At 32.8% G+C, this 14,278-nt stretch overlaps 1 protein-coding gene across 4 annotated transcripts in view; it reads left to right on the forward strand.

Moving 5' to 3' along the window:
• The window catches only part of CEMIP (cell migration inducing hyaluronidase 1), a 230,515-nt gene that overhangs the window by 26,392 nt on the left and 189,845 nt on the right, over nt 1-14,278 (forward strand). For 2 of the 4 annotated variants that reach the window (XM_074295247.1, XM_074295246.1), the window contains one exon: nt 7,074-7,236. The exons of the other annotated variants lie outside the window; for them this stretch is intronic. The gene's annotated coding sequence lies outside the window, so the exon portion shown is untranslated. The remainder of the gene's footprint in view (nt 1-7,073; nt 7,237-14,278) is intronic. 4 annotated transcript variants of the gene reach the window in all.

A 14,278-nucleotide genomic window follows, 5' to 3' on the forward strand; every position in this document is an offset into this window, starting at 1 on the left:
ATAAACATCTGGGGAATACTGTCTGCATGAAAATCATTAGGCACATTAACTACCAGTCCGTTCATAGTATTATATAGTAATCTTGTAATGTCCGGGCTAGCTTTCTGGAGGTCCTCTGCTTCGTCTCAGCAAGAGAGACACAACGAGAATGGAGAAGAACAGAGTCCAAAGTCTTTATTGTCTCTTACACAGTCTGTATGTGTCATAATCTGACCCAGTCTCAGTCTGACCCAGTCTCCACCAGCAGTCTGCCAGTTTCAACCAGTTTCCCTGAGTCTGACTTTATCCCCAGTTTAAATACCCTATTACAATTATATCATTACAGCATACTGAATATGTGTGAAGTATATGTGGCCAGGCATGATAGACAGCAAATGAAAGGGCATGAAAGCAAGAGATAGAGTGGTAAATTTGAGGAACTGCAAGTCCAGCAGTAAAATAGTATTGTGGAATTCTAGGGAAGAAGCGAAAATACTGGAAAGGTAGGAGGGGGCCAAATTTTGAGGAATCATAACAACTGAACAGAGAATTTTATGTCCCAGATTATTCACTTGTGAATGAATGGATAGAGGAAAAGGTCTGTCATTCTCAGATAAATTATCTGAAACTCCCACAGTACACACTTTCCACCCATACAACAAGAAACTATCTAATTCTTCAGTAGACTTGTGTGATTAGGGCATGCTAAGAGAAAAACTTAATTCATCTTTTAGTTCTTAGCAGAAAGGGAACTAATCAAAAGGAGAGGGAGACAGAAGGGTAAAGTTCATCTTAGTTACTTACAAGGTTTCTCTCTGTGATACTTGTAAGGCTTGATCTTATGGAACAGAAGACCCTTTAACTCCATTTCCACCTCCAACACCCCTTGCCCCAACCTGCATTGTTTTGCTTGCTTATTATACAGCTTTCTTTGATTCTCCAAAATTTTCTTCATTTTAAGTGAATTATTTTTTAAAATATATTTTAAAAAATTTAAAATTATTTTTAAAAAACAATTTCTTAAAAAATAAAGAAATTAAAGATACACACACACACACATATATATTTTTCCCCCCAGCCCCTAAGGCTGGGGTTAAGTGATTTGCCCAGGGTCACACATCTAGGAAGTGTTAAGTGTCTGAGAGCAGATTTGACTTCTTCCCACACTAGGAGAATGCTGATCCAACCAAGCTTTTAGATCCAATATTAATTGATGGTCTTGATCCTAAAAATAATGGTTGTGGAGTGATTAATTTTTTTTTTCCAGCTTTGGTCACTTTCCATAAGCTTTTCTCAATGTTTTGAATTGTTCATGCAAATTTATTGGTTCATTATTTGATCTTGGTTGTTTTTTTTTATAATGGATGCATTTCAGCTTTTTCTTTGTAGCTTTTAGCACAATGGTATTGTAAATAGCCTTGTTATATATTACCCTATTTTACAGTTAAGGTTTACGGAGGTAACGTGACTTATTTGCTCAGTAGAGGTAGGATTTTTAACTCATGTCTTTTTTATTTTAGGTCTATAAGTCTTATCTATTTTGCTACTTTGCCTCTCTAAGGAAGATAATATAGAAATCCTTTAATTAAATTAAGTTCTGTATTTCTGAAGCTGTGATAACTTTCTCATCCACTGACATTCTAGAGCTACCACAGAAATAGGCTGAAATATAGTATAGCGGAACCAATATTGCACTTGGAAGTGAGTACTTGACTTTCCCACTTACTACTGTCTGTGATCTTAGTTACTTCCTCTCTCCATACCCCAGTTTCCTTATCTGTAAATGAATCAGTTGGAATCAATGGTAAATGATATCCCTTCGAGGTCTAAAATCTAAGATCCCAAAGAGATAGATCTAATTAATCAGCAGTCCTTTTATGGGAAAATGATGTGCAAGGGGAGGAGCAATTTGTGTCTCCATGACCCTCTGTACCAATAAACACAACATCCCACTATCAGTATATTTAGACTTTCAAGGCATTTTTAAGTAAAAATAACTAAAAACAAGAAGTCTAAATGCCAGAGTCCCTTTTTGAATGAGCTAATGATCTAACCTAATTACTGGTCTGGCAGAAAGATGAGATATGTTTCAGTTTTAGAAATTCACAAATATCATTCTGGCTATACTTGATGTATCTTTTCATCACATTAAACCTTTAATTTTTTTTTTTTTATCAGATCTAGAAACATTTACCTACTTGGGGTTACATGCCTTTGATTTTTCCCATTTTGCTGCTCTAAAGAAGCAAGCATCAAAAAGGAAAAGATGGCACAAGAAAGAAACCAATGCTTCTTGAATAGCATTGCTTTGTTTGGCTGGGCTCAAGAAGAAGGGACTAGGAAGCATTTCTTCAGCTAACATAAGCAGAAAAACAGGATGTTGCCCATTAAAATTAAGAGAGAACATTATCATGGCTCAGCCTTGGCTCTGAACATTTGGCAGGGAGAAGATTTCTTTGGGCATAATAATGTCTATTTTCAAATGATTTCTAACATCCTTTATTCCTTGTTGATGCCTATCCAAATTAAATTGTTGTTTCCAGATCTTATTGGGAAGAGCTATCCCAAAACGTACATTTCATTAAGAATGTCTGGTTAAAGAGAGGGAGGCATCATGGCAGGGAGAGAACAGGAGAAGGAAGGAATTCAAAACCCTAGCACATTACTAGAAGTATGTAACTTCTGGGAAAACAGTATATTCTTTCTGAATAGTACTTTCCTTCTGTTCTGGAAGTCTTGTGTTGATCGTTTTTGCTTTAAGAATTTTGCAAAGAAATTTAAAAATATAGGGAAGTAAATTTTGTCATACATAAGGAAGGGCTAAATAACTTATTAGGTCCAGCACCAACATGGTGAGCATCAATTAGAATGTAGAAGGCAGGGCATCTGGCTACTTAAGGACTGGTTAACTGATGTATTTTGAAAATGGAGGAGGTTATATTGTGCCAATCAGCAATGAGAGTGAAACCACAACTGGCTACTGTACTTTTTCCTGGGAAAAAAAAGGGGGGGGGGGAAGGAAAAGAAAAGAAAGACTTATTATATCCACTATAGGAGGAAAGTACAGATTTTAATTAAAAAACAAAACAAAACAATCCTTTCTTGACAAAGGTTGATTTGTTGCTAATGAATTTAGAATACTCATTTAAAAGAAATGATTCATACAAACTCATTTATTGAAATCAAGCCAGTTGATGATTTTAACAACTAACAGTCACAAAACAGGTATCTCTTCATTTGCGGTTTGCAAAAAATCAGAACTGGACTCTCCTAGAGAACTGCTTGCTCCTTATTCTATGAGTAACTTTTTTTTTTTTTTTTTTTTTTTTTGTACTTAATCTGGGGAGTAGTAGAGGTAATAAGTAGCTTGCTATTCATGGAAACTCTGCTAGCCTCATCTACTTTGTAGATGGCATCTAATAATAATCATAATAATTATTATGATCATAATTATTTAGAATTCAAAAAGCATTTTCCTGACCTCAGTCCTGTGAGGTAGGTAGTATAAATATCATCACTATCACTTTTACAGATGAGTAAACTGGTTAGTCCAAACCCACATAGCCAATAAATATAAGTAATTTTTTGCTAATCCAGTCTTCTAATTCTAAGTTCAGTGTTCTTTCTATTACTCAAATGTTTACATTCGAAAGGCTCTTTATATAGTCACTAAGTTCTTTACATGTATGATCATTATTTTTTTACATTTCTTTTTTATTAATATTTCTTTCAGTTGAATAATTTTCACTATCACTTTAAGAATTAAATTATCCACACTATTCTGTGATGAGTTTGAAAATTGTGATATACAGTGTTTTTTTCTTAACATTCTTTATTTTAAATTTTGAGTTCCAAATTTTTTTCCTTCCTCATATCCTTTCTTGACTCAATGAGAAAGCAATAGTATGATAACCCATTATGCATGTGAAGCCATATATGCATTATGGTTGCATATCCTCACTATAGTCTTATAAAGTGGATAGTGTATCTTATTTTAAAGATGAGTTCAAAAAGATTAAATGTCTTTAACAGGATTATTTATGACCATCTCTTTGTTTCACATAGTTTATAAATTCATTTATACTATTGGAAATTCCTTATTAACTGTGATTATATCATTTGTGCTTAACTCCTATTCAACTCTTAATATAATTCCATCCCATCCCCTCTCACAAACTATTTTTTTTTTTTTTTTTTTTTTTTTTTTTGTCTAAACCAAAAATTTGCATAGGAATATTCACAACACAGAAGCTACCTGCATTGATATAGATGTGCCGTTTGCCTGGGTCTCAGAGACCTAGTTTTAGAGACATTTCTGGAAGCATTGAGATATTAAATAACCTGCTCATGGTCAGATAGCTGGTTATGTTTCTAAGGTAGGATTTGAACACAGATTTTGATACCAAGGCCATACAACAGTGTTTGACTGTCTCATATTTTCAGGTAATGTAGCTATCATGTGCAGTCTTCCAGATGTTAAATGGTACAGCATTGGAATGAAAGCAAATGCATTAGGATGGGCTGCCATTTTCTCCATTTAAACATTTTCAGAAAATACATGGCTTTCTTCCAATGACCAGTTATTGAGTGCCAAACAGATACTTTGATTATAGGAATTAACAGTTTAATTCATCAGGAATCTATGAAGATACTTTTCATTTTGTGTTAGCTTTCTCTCGATTGAATCCAAATCAGTTGGTGCTAGTTTTGGAGGTACTAGTTTTGCAGATGTTCCCGTTGGCCCAGAATACAGACTTATGAATCACTTGAGCACATTTTAGTCTACAACCATCTATATTTAATTTTGAATAATGACTTCAGGGAGCATTTTCTTAAGGAATCCCTCCTTCCCCTCAAGTAAATGACAGGGTCATTAAGTATTCTTGGTTGAATGTCAAGAGTTCTTTTATTGTTCTGGAGTGAATGATGAATGAAAGAATGAATGAAAAATCATCAAGCTTATCTGTAAGCTTAATGTAGATACAAATAGTGAGTAAGAATTAGCTCATTGTTTAGACTAAGCAGATTTCTGGTTGGATAAGCATTTAAAAAAAAATCTAGTCAAGTCTTTAATTAGAGCATGAAAGTAAATTGCTAAGTCTAACATTACAGTCTAAGAAAATACTGGTATGTTCTGCTGACAAAGAGAGCTTTTTTTGTGGGAAAATATGTGTAACTTATCATGAAGGTTCCCTTTTGAGATACATCCTTTTCTTATCAGATTTGTGGAAATGTGGACTGTAGGCCTCAAGAAAGGGAAGGCTAAGGGCATAATTACCTGTCAATTTCCACTACATTTTCCATTTTGAAATTTCATTAAAGATCTCCACATTAGGCTATACTAGAGATCTACATGAGCTATAATTAGAAACATTCTCCTTCTTCAACTACTTTACTGAGATCCTGGCTTCTATGAAATCCTAACTAAACCCCATTTTTAACAGGAAGGCTTCCTTAATCCCTCTTAATTCCAGTGCTTTCCCTCTTTTAATTATTTCCTTCTTTTCCTGTATCGGGTTCACTTTTTATGTTTGCATATGATCTTCTCCATTAGATTGTCAGCTCCTTGAGGGCAGAGTCTGTCTTTTGCCTCTTTTTTGTATGTCCTATACTTAGCACAGTTCCAGGCACATAATAGACACTTAAAAATGTTTATTAATTGGTTGATTGATAGGACAGAAAGGATTTGAATGTGTTCTGCTCTGTTTCCTTCCACTTTTAGTTCTCCACTGAGTTTTGCTCACTTGGCCACTCATGGCACTGTTCCCTTATCTAGTTTGTCTTTACTAAAGCTTGAACTTTTGATCATGATTACTTCCTTCATCCTCAATAAGTTTTTATTTTTCTCATATGAAAGAATTTCTAGCATTGTCTGTTATAAAAATATTTGGCTCAGTGACTGTTATCAGGTTATGACTTTTTCATTATGTCAGAGTAGAGAATCAGAGCACTGATGTGGAATCAGAAGAACTGAGTTCAAATTTCCCCTCTCTTACTAACATCTTATATGACTTTCAGCAAAACATCTGACATTTCTCAGAATTGATATCCTCATGGTAAATGAGGGAGTTAAACTAGATGATCTCACTCTATATCTATAATTGTATATGCTCATGAAATCCATTGTGAAGAGAGATGAATACAGAGCCCATAAATATTCTGGTAGAACATAAGGTGCAAAGAAACTACTTTTTGAATTTTAATGACTAGGAAAAGGAAGAAGAAATGAGGAGAAAGATGTGGTTATAAATTCCAAATATTTATATTGTGTTGTTTTTCCCCATTACACATGACCCACAGTTTGTCTTTTTCTTCTGTGATTTCATATTTCTTTTGAAATAGAAAAGCATTGTCATCTTAATATTATATGAACACCAATCAAAGACAAGTTGATACGAATTCCCAATGATTGCGTTATGTGTTAGCCTCACTTTGAATTGAAACAAACTTATTACAGAATTTAGAGCTGGAAGGGAGCTCAGATATTCCATTGAATTATAAAAACAAGAAATAATTAAGGTATAAAACTATGATGTAATCTATGTTAAAACTATGCTTAAATTTATCTAAAACTATGTTAGTAGATCATAGTCACATTCTATTATATGCTTTTAGGTTAACTATAAAGGACTTTAGAAATCAAAGAATTCAACTCTCATGTTTTATAGATGAGAAAATTAAGATCCATAAAAGGTTAAATATTTTCTTAGCCATCTTTTGTTCCTTCACAAATTCTACTAATAAATTCCTATTATTTCATAGACTTATTAAATTTTAGAACTGCAGAAGTGGACCTCACAACTTATTCATTGAAACTAATTCTAGTCAACAATGAGTGGGGCCATACTTCATCTTTTCTAATGAATGCTTTTTGGGGGGAGAAGTTTGGACTGAGGATTTTTTTTTTTTTTTGACAAGTTGCCCTGGTAATATAACAGGAGTGACTATGAAAGTGATGAGGATTCCATTTACTATGATCTTTCCTTATCTTTAAAACAAAATTTGTTGATTTTTTTGCTTATACATTACCTTCATTTCCAATTTAGCTTAACACTGCTCACCTCACCTTTGCCATTGTTACATTTGTGCCTTAGGAACAAAGCTCAAAAAAGAAAAAAGAAAAAGATATAGTTTGACAAAACCAATCAAAGGAATCATTGACTGAAAATCTGGATACGTTGTGGGCTACTTTGGTAACTTGGAAGCTTCAGTAGACTACAATGGAATGGAATAATATGCTACAAGCAGCAGCCAAAGGTAAGAATGTATCTATAATCTCTTTTCTACTGATAAGTTTATTCTTACTACTCTTGGCCACACTTTTAAGTTACTGAGAGAAATTTAAAACAATGTATAAAGTTCTATATCTTTTCAATAATAGAAAAACAAATTCATTGTAAAGTATTTTTTCTATTCACCACATTCAGGAATATAGTGTGGGTCAACCCATGATAAGTGTAATGTATATTACAACTTGCATGTACTATAGTGTGACATTCTCACTGTAATGTAGATTGTCTAACTTGAGTTATTCCTTGACCTATACACTTAATATCAGGGGAATCAATTGTGTTTCTAAATTGGCTTCAATAGAATCCCAGTGAGTTGACAAAGAAAAAATTAAAAAAAAAAAAAAAAAGATTATTATGTATTTTGATCACTCATCTTTCAAAAAAGTCTATCTCACTAATTTAGGGAAACTTTCTGGTTTCAAAAGTTGGTCAAGTTCCAGTATATTGATAACAAAATTACATACAGAAAAATTTCATGAGGGAGAAAGGGAGAAAGTATTTTTAATTGAAGAAGAAAATGTCTTGTGTAGGAAGGGACTTCTGAGCAGCTAAGTATTGTCTAAAAGTATAATAAAGGGAAGAATCCATTCTGGGCATGGGGTACAGGAACTCAAAAAAATACAAGATCACAGTCAGGTATGAGGAGTGATTTGGAAATATGTCTTTGGAATAGAGAATATGTAAAGAAGAGAAACATGAAGGAAGACTGGAAAAGTAAGAGGAATCCAGATTTTGGAGGGTTTTTAACACCAGCTTGAGGATTTTACATTTTATTCTAGAAGAAAAGGATTTTTAAAAATTCTAGAATATAGAATGTATAAATTCTAGAATTTAGAATTGGAAGGGTTCTTTGAGGTCATCTAGTCTAGCTTCTTACTCTTCTGTAGTATTGTTGACAGATGAGCATTCAACCTCTGCTTTGAGACTTTCAGTATGGGGAACAAAAAGTCTCTCAGCGCTGCCTATTCTTCTGGAATTCTACTTTTCTTTTTTTTTCCCTTAATTTTTTCCCTCTTCTTCCCTTTTCTTTTCTGTTTCCTTTTCTTTTTTCCTCTTCATTTTGTATTTCCTTTTCTCTTCCATTTTTTTTCACCATCCTTTTCTATTTTCCTTTTCTTCTTCCTCTTCCATTTTTATTTTATTTTTTCTTTATTTTTCCCTCTTTTTTTTTTTTTCTATTTTTCTTTTTCTCTTCCTTTTTTTTTTCTTGGAAAAGATTTCTACATGTTGAGGCCAAATCTGCTACTTTGTTACTTCCACCCATTGGTACCTAATTCTTTCCTCTGAAGCAAAATGGAATAAGTTCATTCCTTCTTTTTATGTCTGCCTTCAGATACTTTACTGTGAAAGACTTTCCTCAGAGACCTTCCCCTTCTTCTTCTCCCCTAAATCAAACATGCCTATTTCTTCAGTTTTCTCTGGGTGACATTCTTCTAATTGCCATCCTAGTTACCTAATTTTGGAAACTATAGTTTTTCAATATCCCTCTTTAAAAGGAATATTCAGAAATGAATGAATATAATAGAAATATGAATTCCTCTTTTCTGACAATATATTTTTATTAATGCTAGTGGAGATAATTTTAGCTTTTAAAGCAACCATATTAAGTTATTGGTCATGTGGTCAATTAAAATTTCCTCATCTTTAAAACAAAATTTATTGATTTTTTTGTTTATACATTACCTTCATTTCCAATTTAGTTTAACACTGCTCACCTCACCTTTGCCATTGTCACATGTGTGCCTTATGAACAAAGATCAAAAAAGAAAAAGAAAAATATATAGTTTGACAAAACCAATCAAGAAAACCATACTTGTACTCTAACACTACTATTGAAAAAAGAATGTTTCATCTTTTTCGTAAGAATATTTTTTTTAGCTTTTCACTATTCTATACTTGCATAATAGAAAAGAAAAAAAAAGGACCCAGATGCAAATGTTTTTGTTTATCTCTGTTTATTGCCTCTAGTGTTCTTAGAAGGAACTTCCTTTTCAGGAAGTTTTTTTTTTTTTTTTTTTTTTTTTTTATCATAAAATAGTCATTTCTATTCTTTCGTATATTAAAGACATATACAGCTTCTTAATTTCAAGATCAGTTGTCTGAATTGCACAGGACAAAGATAGTATCTTTTCCCTTCACAATTTCCTGGATTTGACCTAAATGGCTTTGGAAGTATTGGTTGGGAGTGAGGGAGGGGGATTGAATGTGTGAGAGGCAGTCAAAGCTTTTCACAATGCCCCTAGTATCTTGCTGACTAAAGAGAGTCCTTCCCTCTGTTCTTTTCATTAGGTTCCAGTCAGAGTTTGAACACTGAGTGAGATAAGACTGGAAAAGAACATCCCTTTTATATTTTAAGGGAGGTCTTGAAATTCCTTTAAACATTTTTTTTTCAGCTAACAAAAATTAAATTTTCTCCTTTTCTCCAGAGGAGCAAAAAATTCCTTATTATAAATATACATAGTCAAGTAAAAAGAACTCTCTTAGACATGACAAAAATGTATGTATCATTTTGTCGTCTGATTCGTCACCTCTCTTGAAGAAGATGGGTAATATGCCTTCTCCTTGGTTCCCTGTAGAGATTTAAAAAAATTTCCCTAAGTAATACTTTGGCCATATCCCATGAATTTTAGAATGTTGTCTCATTGTTATCATTTCTTTTAATGAAATTATTGTTCTTTGATTTACTCCTTTATGATTATTTGGTTTATAATTAGCTTTTAATCCAAACTTTCTTGGTCCTTTGTTAAATGTAATTTATGTTGCATTGTGATCTGAAAAGAATGCATTTATTATTTTTGCTTTTATGCATTTGATTGTTAGGTTTTTGTGCTTTAATACATGATCAGTTTTCATGGAGATTTCATGTACAGCTGAGAAAAAAGTATACTCCATTTCATTCCCATTCAGTTTTCTTCAGAGATCTATAGTATTTAATTTTACTAAAATTCTATTCATCTCCTTGATTTTTTTCTTATGTATTTTGTGGTTAAATTTATCTAGTTCTAAAGGTAGAAAATTGAGATTCTCCACTAGTATGGCTTTCTTTTTCCTTCCTGTAATTCTTTTAAAAATTTGGATGCTATGCCATTTGGTGCATATATGTGTAGTATTAATATTACTTCCTTGTTTATGGTTCTTTTTAGCAATATGTTGTTTATCTGCTTATACCTTTAAATTAGGCCTACTTTTGGCTTTGCTTTGTCTGAAGTCATAGTTACTACTCCTGTCTTTTTTTACATCAGCTAAAGTATGATAGATTCTGCTTCAGCTCTTTATTTGAACTCTGTGTATGTGTCTCTGTTTCAATGTATTTTTCATTAACAATGTACTGTTGAATTATGATTTCTAATTTATTCTGCTGTTTAATTCCATTTTTTATTGGTGAGTTCTTCCCATTTACATTCCCAGTTATGATTACCAATAATGCCATTTTCCTTCATGCTATATTCTTCTGTTTATCCTTTTCTCTTGCTTTATCCTGACTCTTTTAAATACCATTTTGCTTTGGATCACTGTTTTCTTTTATCCACCCTTCCTTTTATAATTGCCCCTTTTTCTAACCCACACATATTTTTTATATCATCCCAACAAAACTGACTCACTCCCACACCCATTTTCTATGTAGAATATTTCTAACCACTCTAATAATGATAAAATTTTTAGATGATGCATGTATCATCTTCCCATATAGAAAGGTTATCAGTTCAACCTTGAGTCCCTTATGATTCATCTTTTAGTTTTACTTTTTTATACTTTTCTTGAGTCTTGTATTTAAAAATCAAATTTTCTATTCAGCTCTGCTGCTTTCATCCGGAATGCTTAAAAGTCTTCTATTTTATTAAATGTCTATTTTACTTTTTCTTTAAGGATTATGCTCAATTTGCTGATTAGGTTAATCTCAGCTCTTTTAATTTTCAGAATGTCCTTATTATAAACTGTCTGCACTTTCAATGTGGCAGCTTCTTGGAGCTTGAAGATTTTCTCTTTGATCTGAGAGCACTGGAATTTGGCTATAGTATTCTTGTAAGTTTTCATTTTGGGATCTCTTTCAGGTAGTAACTGGTAGATTCTTTCCATTTCTGTTTTGCACTCTATCTTGGAGGTATTTGGGCACTTTTCTTTGATAATTTCTTGGAATATGATGTTTATTCTCTTTCTTTCATTATGGTTTTCAGGTAATCCATAACTCTAGGTCATTTGTTTTTCCAGTGAATTTTTTTTTTTATTTTCTTCTATTTTTAAAGAAATTATTTTGACTGTTTTATTGTTTTTTGATATCTCATGAAGTCATTATCTTCAATTTCTGGTTTTAATTTTTAAGAAATTATTTTTCTTTAGGAGTTATTTTCATCAATAAATTTTGGACATTCTTTTTCATTTGGCCAATTCTGTTTTTTATGGTATGAATTTCTACAGTATTTTTGTGTCTGTGTACCTCTTCTACAAAGCTTTTAATTGTCCTTTAATAATTTTCTTCTGCTGCTTTCATTTCTTTGCCTAATTTTTCCTCTACAAGTCTTATTTGATTTTGAAAATCATTCTTAGTTCTTCTAGGAATACTTCTTGGATATTAAGGAGGTAAATTGAATTTTAGAAAAGTTAGGTGTGACAGACCTTTGGAAAAAATTAATTGGAGACAGAAAGGAGTATATTTTTTCTCAGTGGTTCATGGAATCTACACAAAAAAACTTACCACATATTAGGGCATAAAAACTTCAAAATAAAATGCGGAAAGGGAGAAATAGTAAATGCATCTAGATCATAATGCAATAAAAATTACACATAATAAAGAACCAGGGAAAAATAGATTCAAAATTAATTGGAAACTAAATAATCTGATGCTAAAGAATGAGTGGGTGAAACAACAAATAATAGACATAGTCGATAATCTCATCTAAAAGAATGACAATAATGAGACAACATATCAAAATTTATAGGATGCAGCTAAAGCAGTTCTTAGGGGAAGTTTTATATCTCTAGATGCTTACTTGCATAAAATAGAAAAAGTTGGGCATGCAACTAAAAAAGCATTAAAAAGAGCAAATTAAAAATCCCCAATTAAATACCAAATTTAAAATTCTGAAAATAAAAGGGGAGATTAATAAAATTGAAAGTAAAAAAGAAAACTATTGAACTAGTAAACAAAACTAAGAGCTAGTTTTATGAAAAATACCCAACAAAATAGATAAATATTTAGTTAATTTGATTAGAAAAAGAAAGAAGAAAATCAAATTATTAGTATCAAAAATTAAAAAAGATGAACTTTCCACCAATGAAGGGAAAATTAGAGCAATAATTAGGAGCTATTTTGCCCAACTGTATGCCAATAACTACGATAATCTAAGTGAAATGGATGAATACTTCCAAAAATATAGATTGCCCAGATTAAAAGAGGAGGAAATAAATTACTTAAATAGGAATACTTCTTTTGACCTGTACCAAATTCACATTTTTCTTTGAATGTTTGCTTGCTTTTTGACTTCATTGTCTTCTTTTGAGTTTGTCATGATCTTCTCTATCACTATAATAGGTTTGTATAGTCAGGCTTTTTATTGTTGTTATTGTTCTACGTTTATATTTCCATACCATTTTTGATTTGAAACTTTATGTTTATGTTGGATTCTGTTCACAGCATAGGTCAAGGGGAGGGGCACTGTCTCAAGTTTCAGCTTTTTTGCACAGCTGTTTTCAGACCAAGTTCGGGGGGGTTGGAAATTTTCAGTGCTTCTAAGGTAGTATAATCTGGAGATTTTTATGGTTACTGCTCTCTTGGTCTGCACTCTGGTCCTTACTCAGCAATGAATACTGCTCCTTGGGGTTCTTTCTCCTTTCAATCCCAAAATTATACTTTCCTTAGGATCCCTGATTCTTTGGGGCCTCAAGGCTTCTACTCCTTTTTGGCTAAAAGTCCTTCTCTCCACCCTTGACCCAGATGGAGGCATAGGCAGGGGAATTGCCAAACACCATCTGGTTCTCCCTCCACTGCTCATACAGGAGAATCCTGTAATCTATTTCTGATCATTTGCCAGATCCCCTTACCATCTCTGGCTTGAAAGCTGCTGAAGCTGCTGTTGCTTCTGTTACCACTACCTGGTCCCACTCCTTATGGGTGGCTTCAGACTAGCCTCCACTCCTGTGTCACAGATCTCTCTTTCTCACATTCTAAGTTGTCTTTGGCTGGAGGAATGTTTCACTCTGACCTTTTGTTGGCTTTGCCATTTCAGAATTCAGTTTGAGGCATTATTTTAAAGTTGTTTGCAGGGGAATTTTAGGAGAGCTCAACCCTGGGAAGTCCTAGTATTTATTTTTGGTGATTGTTGTTCTTGCCTGTTATTGACGATATCCTATTATTGACAGCACTTATTGTTCAGTCCCTTGCACACACATTATTTTTTGAATGCCCATGCTTTACAGAACCAGAACAGGTGTGATCCCTTCTCTGAGTAAACTTGGTTTTGGATCATGGTCTTGTTAGAGTCCTTAAGTCCAAACAAGAATATGAGAAGGGACAAACAGATTTGATAACCATCACCAATGTTGTATTCCACCAAGGGTCTAATGACTCTTGGTCTCCTTTCTCATTCACAGTCCTCTCTTTAATCAGCCTTTCCTTAGTGAGAACAAGAAGCCACAGAAAATAGCTTTGAAGTTTTCCTGTGCCTTGAAGAGTCGTAATGACTAGACACCATATTCTAAACATTCAGAAAAAGAGCAGGAGTCTTTGAACATAACTGAGCCTCTTTTCATTTTTTGTTTAGTATGCTCTGGTCAAGTTGTTCCTCATATAATGAGCACAATTCATGCTGCAAACATTATAAAGTGTTTACTTTGGGAAAGAAACCAAAATAAAATTCTCTACCTTAAAAGGTTTCCTGCACAGGGTTGGCTCCAGAATACATTTTGTAAGCCTGTAAGCACCATATGAATATTTTATATTAGTATGACTAATTAGTATTAATATTAGTAAAATAATATTATTAAATATCAATAATTATGTTAAATTTAAT

The sequence above is a fragment of the Sminthopsis crassicaudata genome, chromosome 2 (assembly GCF_048593235.1).
Source record: "Sminthopsis crassicaudata isolate SCR6 chromosome 2, ASM4859323v1, whole genome shotgun sequence".
Lineage (NCBI taxonomy): Eukaryota > Metazoa > Chordata > Mammalia > Dasyuromorphia > Dasyuridae > Sminthopsis > Sminthopsis crassicaudata.